Genomic DNA, 8,334 nt, shown 5'->3' on the forward strand with positions numbered 1-8,334 from the left:
ACTCAGTTTTATGTAGCCAAAGCCCATTCTGAGACATGACCTCAGTTGAGCTCTGGGAAAGTATACTTTGTCATCTAAGTTTGGAGTCTAAGAAGGATTCCTTGGTGAGATAAATCAGTCATGTGAGTGACGGGGGTGTGGCCCAATAAGGACTTCCTGTCAGTGCCAGAGAATGTTCTGGAGAGGAAGGTTCTGGAAGTAGGTGGAGCTTCCTGGAGAGATGAAGTCTATTTTCCTGGGGAAGGCTATGGAAACAGTGAACAGGGTGCTGGGTTCTTGGGTTGGGGACCCTCCTCTGAGGCATCATTTGCATTTGCTCCTGGTGGGAAATGGTTCAGGTCATATCCCTATGGGTGTCTGGATCCATGCTGTGAAAGTACACATGTCCCAGAGGTTGGGGCTAAGTCAGCTCTGTTCCCTTCCGAACCACCTAACCACCACTTCCAGGGTATGGTTGCAGCACTGAAGACCAGAGCACAGAAGGGTTCTGGATAGAGATTACAGACATTCCTTTTTTCCCCTTTAACCCTATCCCAGCCCTCTGTCCTCTCAGATGTCTCTCTAGATGTCAACAATATACAAAGTGATGGGGAACCTTCACTTTCCACAAACACCAGGAGCCAGGCTGGTAGCCTATCCACCTGGTGTCCCCTCCAGAGTAGACAAACAGAAGAGTGTCAGCCAGGCAGTCTGGAGGACTGGGGGGCTTAGTTTATTTTCTTTTTAAAACAATTTATTTTATATGTGTTGATGTGAGGGTATCAGATCATCTGAAACTGGAGTTACAGAAAGCTGTGAGCTGCCGTGTGGGTACTGGGAATTTAACCTGGGTCCTCTGGAAGAACAGCCAGTGATCTTAACTACTGAGCCATCTCTCCCGCCCCATTTATTTATTTATTTATTATTTAATTTATCATTTTACATGTTGATCCCAGTTCCCTCTCCCTCCCTCCCCCCTTGCTCTCTCCCTTTCACCCTCTCTGACCCTCACATGCACCCTGACCACCCTCCCCTCCCATCCCTCCACCCCAATTCCACATGTAGGGCATTGCCATCCAGGTGGGGTCATGTAGATCTGTCAAAGATCTGTCAAGTCATTTGAAGAAAGGACTAGGACTTCTCTCCTGTCTCTAGGTTAAGGCAGTTATCCCTCCATGGGGGATGTGTTTGCAAGGTCCTTTTGTGCACCAGGGGTACATCCTGGCTCCACTGTCTGAGGTCCCTTAGACTCAGTCCTTCTGGCTGAGACCCATACATTTATTTAGTTTTTAAAAGTATACTTGCTATCCTTTTGTTCTTTTATTGCTTTATTTATTGTTTTAAAGTCTCACTACACAGCCTTGGCTGTCCTGAGCCCAATATGTAGATCAGGCTGACCTAGAACTCACAAAAGCCTGCCTCTGCCTGTCTACTTTGTGAGCTCCAGGACTGCCAGGTCAATAAAGAAAGACCCTGTCTCACCACACTGAACTTATTATTATCACATTTCATTCATTTGTGTACATGTGTGACTGTTTGCCATGATGCAGGCACTCATGTGGAGACCAGAGGACAACTGACAGGAGTCTGTTCTCTCCTTCCACATTGATCCTAGGGTCAAGTCCCTTTACTCCCTGAGCCATTTCCTTCACATACACACTTCCTGTGTGTGTACACACGAGTGTGCATCCATGTGTGGAGGCCTAAGGTTGATGTCACGTGTCTCCTTCATCTGTCTACCCTGTAAGTCTAGGCAAGAAGCTCTTTGATTTGCCAGTCTAGTTGCCCACTTGCTTTAGGGGGTCTCCTGGCTCTACCTCCTGAATGCTGGGATTACAGGCACCACCACACCCACCTGGTTCTATGCCTTGAATGCTGGGATTGCAGGTAGCCACCATGCCCACCCATTTTTTACTGTTCTGTAAATCAGACCTCCCTCCAGGACCTCATGCTTTGATTTCCCCAGCCCATCTGGAACTTTGTTTTTGTTTCACATTTTAACATTCAAAAACATTTTAAGGGGATGGAGAGATGGGTCTGCAGTTAAGAGTAACTGCTGCTTTTCTAGAGGATCTGAGTTTGTTTATCAGTACCCACTGTCTCATGATCTCTTCTGGCCTCTGTGGGTACCAGGCACACACATGGTACACAGACAAACATACAGACATACACCTATACATATAAAGCAAGAGCAAATGTTAAAAAAATTAAGATTTAATTTTTATTTATGTGTATATTTGTGCACATGCCTGAAGGTGGCCAAGGAGGCCAGAAAACAGTATCTTAGCTAGAGTTACAGGTGGTTGTGAGTTACCCATGTGGGTGCTAGGATCCAAATTCCAATCTTCTGCAAGAACAGTAAATGCTCTTAACAGCTGAGCCATCACTTTAGCTCCTTCCCATCCCATCAAGGAACCAGGTTGACCTCAACTCACTGTGTAGCTGCAGATTCCAAGAGCTCTCGATGGCCACGTTTCTACTTCTGCAATGCCAGGATGACTGGCTTGGCTAAGAGATGTATCCTCTTCAACCCATTATTTGTCCCCTGTTTGTTCCAATATACCAGTTTGGACTCTTATTACAGATAGGCCCCATTATTGGGAGTTCCATGTCCCCTCTGGGGCTAGTAGATGGCTCAGAGGCATCTGGGAGCAAGCCTGAGGACCTGAGTTTACACTCAGGTTCCTGAACTTCAGCTGGTAAAGGTGGGAGGAGAGAGTAGGAACTAGGAGTTGTCCTCTGACCACAGTCAAACATACATACTTTCTCAGTAACAACATAAATGAGGGAGGTGGCCTGGTGAGTCTATATAGTCCCCAGCCATATGCCAGGAGAACAGAGTTGCTCTTCTAATGACTGTTCAGTCACTGAGGTGGTTTCATCCTGACACCCGAGAAACCCTGAGCCTGTTCTTGGCTGATATGGCAAGTCACAGGGAACCGAGAGACTGGAAAGGAACAGTTAGCCAGAAACCCTGTGGGATGAGGTTCAAGCCTGGGCATGTCTATGGTGAGGTGAAAGAGACAGTCCCACACTGCCACCCTCATCAGCTGGACCCAAGTCCCCCTGGACTTTCAGGGATCTTGACACACAGGCTAGGGTTTCTGGCTTTGATGAAGAAAAGAATTCCATGACTAACCATTTATGAATCAGAGTTGGAAATTTTATTAAAGATATGTACTTATAATAAAGCTTTTTATAAAGATATGTATTTTATAAAGATATGTATTTTATGGCATATACCATAAATTCCAGGACTCAAAAGGCAAGAGACAGGGGATCTCTATGAATTTATGGTTAGTCTGGTCTATAGAGCAAGTTTCAGGACAGCATGTGACAACAAATAAAATAACAAAAATTATGTGTCTTTGAAATCTCTGTGTGGGTATGTGCATGCCCTCTGGGGCCAGAGAAGAGCAAAGGGTCATATGAACCATTACATATATATCCCATTCCTGCAGATTGCTAAGAAATCTTTTTGTCTCCTCTCTTTGTCTCTCTGTCTCTATTTCTCTCTGTGTGTGTTCTGGTTTTTTGAGACAGGGTTTCTCTATGTAACAGCTCTAGCTGTCTTAACTCTGTAGACCAGGATGGTTTCAAATTTAGAGATCCACCTGCCTCTGCCTCCTGAATGCTGGGATTACAATTGTGTGTCACCAACACCCAACTCTTCTCTTTTTTACAAATTGACAAGTGCTACGCTGAGACTACCCAGCAGTTAGAAGCACATAGGGATTTTCTAGAACACTTGATTTTGGTTTACAATGGCCTAGAACGCCAATTCCAAAAAAAATTTAATGCCTTCTTCTGGCTTTCTGGGGCACTGCACTCACATGGCAAGAGAAAGAATAGAAATAACCCTTCAATGTCAGGAATGATGGCACACATCTTTAACGCCCTTCTCAGGAAACAGAGCCAGGGGGATCTTGTGAGACCCAGGCCAGCTAGGGCTACATGGTGAGACTGTTTAATAAACAGAACCTCTGTACATTTCACTAATTTATTTATATGTGTATGTCTACTACAGTGTGCACAGAGGTCAGATGACAAGTTGCAGAGGCAGTTCCCTCTCTAACTATGTGGGTCCTGGAGATTGAATTTAGGTGGGCTGGGTTAGTTGTCAGTACTTTAATCTTTAACTACTGAAACATCTTGTAGGCTCCTTTTCATCTTAAAGATGGGGTGAGGTGGCTGGCTCTACAGAAACCTTGGATGAAGTTATAATCGGATTAAAAAAAAAAAAAAAAAAAAAAAAAAAAAACCAGGCCCATCAGTGCTGCACAGGGTTCAGTACATATACAAATTCTTTCCATGTAAATGAGATCCTGAGGAAATTGCAGGTTATATATAGCTGGGAAGGCAGGAAGTAATTGGGTTGGAATTCTTCATTTCCTACTGGCAAGAGGCTTCACTCAAGATTCCAGAGTGACAAGTTCCATTCCCTTCTCATGTTCCCAAGATTTTTCCTTCCTTTCCTTTCCTTTTTTTTTTTTTAAGATTTATTTATTATGTATATTACACAATGTGCCAGCATGACAGAAGAGAGCACCAGATCTCATTACAAATGGTTGTGAACCAACATGTGGCTGCTGGGCATGGAACTCAGGACCTCTGAGCAATCTCTCCAACTCTCCTTTTTTATTATTAAAAAAAAAAATTATTGCCAGGTGGTGGTGGTGCATCCCAACAATCATGAGGCAGAGGCAGGAGGATATCTATGAGTTTGAGGCCAGCCTGGTCTTCTAAGCAAGTTATATGACAGCCAGGGCTATTACACAGAGAAACCCTGTCTCAAAAAGCCAAAAAAAAAAAAAAAAAAAAAAAAAAAAAAAAAAAAAAAGAAAAGAAAAAGTCATATAGCTGTGGATGGTGTCACAGGCCTTTAATCCTAGTACTTGGAAGACAGAAGCAGGTGGATCTCTGTGAGTTAAGAGGCCAGTCTGGTCTACAGAGTGAGTTCCAGGGCAGCCAGACCTACAGAGAAACTGTCTTGAAAAACCAATTTATGTGTCATTATTTATTAACTTCTTTGTTTGAGTGTTTTGTTGTGCACCATAAATATCAGGGATTGGAGTTACAAATGGGTCTGAGTTACCACATGGGTGCCACATGGGTGTTTTGTTTTTTCAAGACAGGGTTTCTCTGTTTAGCCCTGGATGTCCTGGAACTTGCTGGCCTAAACTCACACAGATATCTGCTTTTGCCTCTCAAGCACTGGGACTGAAAGTGTGCGCCACCACCACCCAGAAAACCCATTGGAAGAATGCCAGTGCTCTTCCATCTCCATTGCTTCTCCTGCCTTTCTACTCTCAGACAGCCCTTCTGCCTTCAACCTGGCAGGCACATGCTGAGCTGTATTGACTCCTGGGCTTGTCCTGACCTCTGGTGGCCAATGTAGGAGCACATCCCTGCCCCCAGGAGCAAACAAGCAGATGAGACTAGTGAAAGATGCACTTCCGGGTCACAGCTACACTTTAGAACAGTTTGTGCTTAACCCCTTAGGGCTTAATGAGGGAAGACACCTGTCACCAGAGCTATATGTAAACTCTAAGGTGTGCTCTGGATGTAAGCGATGCACTAAACTGCCACTAGAGTGGGGACCTAGCCTTGGGTGACATGCAGAGCAATGGACCCTATTTTGGTTTTGAGACAGGGTCTCACTATACAGCTCTGGCTACCCAGGAACTATGTAGACCAGACTAGCTTTAAAATCACAGAGATCCACCTACCTCTGCCTTCTGAGTGCTGGGATTAAAGGCAAGTGCCACTATGCCTGTCAGGTCAAAAAACAAACAAAACCCCCAGCATACCAAAGCATATGCTTCTTCCAGACTCCCTCAGTTTTAGAACTACTTGGAGCTCTTCCCACCTCAAACTTCCGCAGCTCATGGGCTTCTCATTTTCTTACAAACCTGTCACTTTGGATATTCACACTCTGGTTTCTTTGGTTTTCCTGTCTTGTGTCTCAATATTCTCTCCTCTTGCTCTCCATCTCTCCTCTCATGGTCCTGTTCAGTCTGCTGGCCACTTTCCATCTGCTTTCTCTGCTCTGGACTCTCATAGCTACAAAAACCTCTCTCTCAACCACACCTTGTAGCAATCATGCTGTTTATATATCTGATGCCAAAACCCTGTTTACACAACACCTAGCTTCAGTGTATTCTTGAAGATTGCAGTCTGTAGAGCTAGTAGACATTCAAGGTTTTTGGTACATGTTTGTGTGTACACATGTCAGGGCCAGAGGTGAACCTTAATCTCAGTCAGCTGGCCAATGAGCTCCAGGAATTCACCTGTTTTTATGAGCTCAGTACTAGGATTACAAACTTAAGCCACCATGTCTGGTTTTTGTTTGTCTCTTGTTTTTTTAAACATGTGTAATTGTGGGTCTGCATGCTATGATGTACGTGTGGAGGTCTGAGGACAACTTTTGGGAGCTGATTCTCCCGTTCTGTTTTGGCAACAAACTCAGTTGTCAGGTTTGACAGCAAGTGCCATTACCCTCTGAGCAAATTTTTTTTTTTTTTAAATGTGGCTTCTAGGGATGGAATAAATAACTTGACTATGGTCTTTTTTATAGATTTATCTTTTATTATGTGTATTTGCTCTAAGTGTTCAAGTAACTGTAGTGGCAAGAAGAGGGTGCCAGAGCCCCTGGAGCTGGAGTTACAGGTGGTTGTGAGCTGCCTGATATGCAAGCTGGAAACTAACTTAAGTCCTCTGGATGAGCAAGTATATCCACCTAACTACTAAACAATTTCTCCAGCTCCTGTTTCATTTTATTAAAGACAGGTCTTGGTAGCCCAGACTGGCCTAAGAATGACCTTGAACTCCTCTTGCCTCTACCTCTTAAGTGCTGGGATCATAGGCATACATCACTTTGCCTGGCTGTAAGGTTTTTGCCACTGGATATGGAAGGCCACCCTTATAAGCAGCTACTCCTTAACCTCTAGGGTAACTTCTCAAACAGCTTAGAACAGGCTGATGACAAACTCAAACCTCCCAGATGCGAACACCTGCTGCCATAGGGCAGCTTTTCCTTTGTGGACTGGCCACAAACACATACTGGTTGGTGAGGTAGGACCCAGGATGTTTGCTTGTTCTGAGGATATAACCTTCACATTGATGAAATCAAGGTTAGGCACAGTTGTGGAGAATGGGACACAGCTGGGATCCAAACCCTCTCAGGAAGGACAGTGGTTGGGAATGCACAATGGCAGTGGAGTTTCCGCCCTGAGGCACTCTGAGTCCTTGTGGTCTTGAGAGGTCTTGACAGTGACTTCAGGGAGCAGCTGCAAGGCAGCTCATAGAGAAGGTATGCTGAGCATGTAATAGGCATGTTCCACCCCCGGTAAAGTGCAAAAAACACACACACCAAAAAAAAAAAAAAAAAAAAAAAAAACGGCTGGAGAGATGGCATAGTAGGGTGCCACCTATCTCAGAAATTCAGGGTTGAAGCATAAGAATGTACTAGGCAAAAGGCTGGGCGGTGATGGCGCATGCCTTGAACACCTTTAATCCCGGCATTCTGAGGCAGAGGCAGGTGCATCTCTGTGCGTCGAGGCCAGCCTGGTCTAGAGTGAGCTCCAGGACAGGCTTCAAAGCTACAGAGAAACCCTGTCTTAGGATTAGTGGTGGAGATCCTGAAACCAAACCACAAAAACAAAACAATCTATAACTATGAGTAGTGGCTCATACCTTACCCTTGGCTGAGATTTGGGGAGGAACAGCTGCAAGTTCAAGACTACACAGTAAAATTCTGTCAAAATCAGTCAACAACAACAAAAAAATAACCTGTCAACAAAACCTGTCTAATTTTATATGGATTTCAACTCAAAAGGTAAAAATTCAACTAACAGCCGGGTGGTGGTGGTGCACCCCAGCACTTGGGAAGGAGAGGCAGGCAGATATCTGTGAGTTCAAGACCAGCCTGATCTACAAGAGCTAGTTCCAAGACAGGCTCCAAAGCCAAAGAGAAACCCTGTCACAAAAAAACCAAACAAACAAAAAATCAACTAACAAAACAAAAGCAAAAAGCCTTCCCCACTCTGGTTTATTCATATTTCACCATGTTGCTGTGACTGGCACCTTAGCCTCCAACCTCAGCTTTCCAAATGGCAGGTGTCAGTCATCACGTCCAACTGGCCTCTGCTTTTGAAGAACTTGGAGACCAGAGGGACACCCAGGTACAGGAGCCAGCCTGTCTAGGGGCTTGTGGGCTGGAAATGCAGAGTGGAATGACCTTCATAGAGGGTCCAAACCAAATATATCAAGACAGAGGACTACGGGACATGGTTGTGGCTCAGCTGGCAGACTGCCTGCCAAGCAGCACCAGGTAACACAGGCATGGTAGCAAAT

The sequence above is a fragment of the Phodopus roborovskii genome, unplaced genomic scaffold, assembly GCF_943737965.1.
Source record: "Phodopus roborovskii unplaced genomic scaffold, PHOROB, whole genome shotgun sequence".
Lineage (NCBI taxonomy): Eukaryota > Metazoa > Chordata > Mammalia > Rodentia > Cricetidae > Phodopus > Phodopus roborovskii.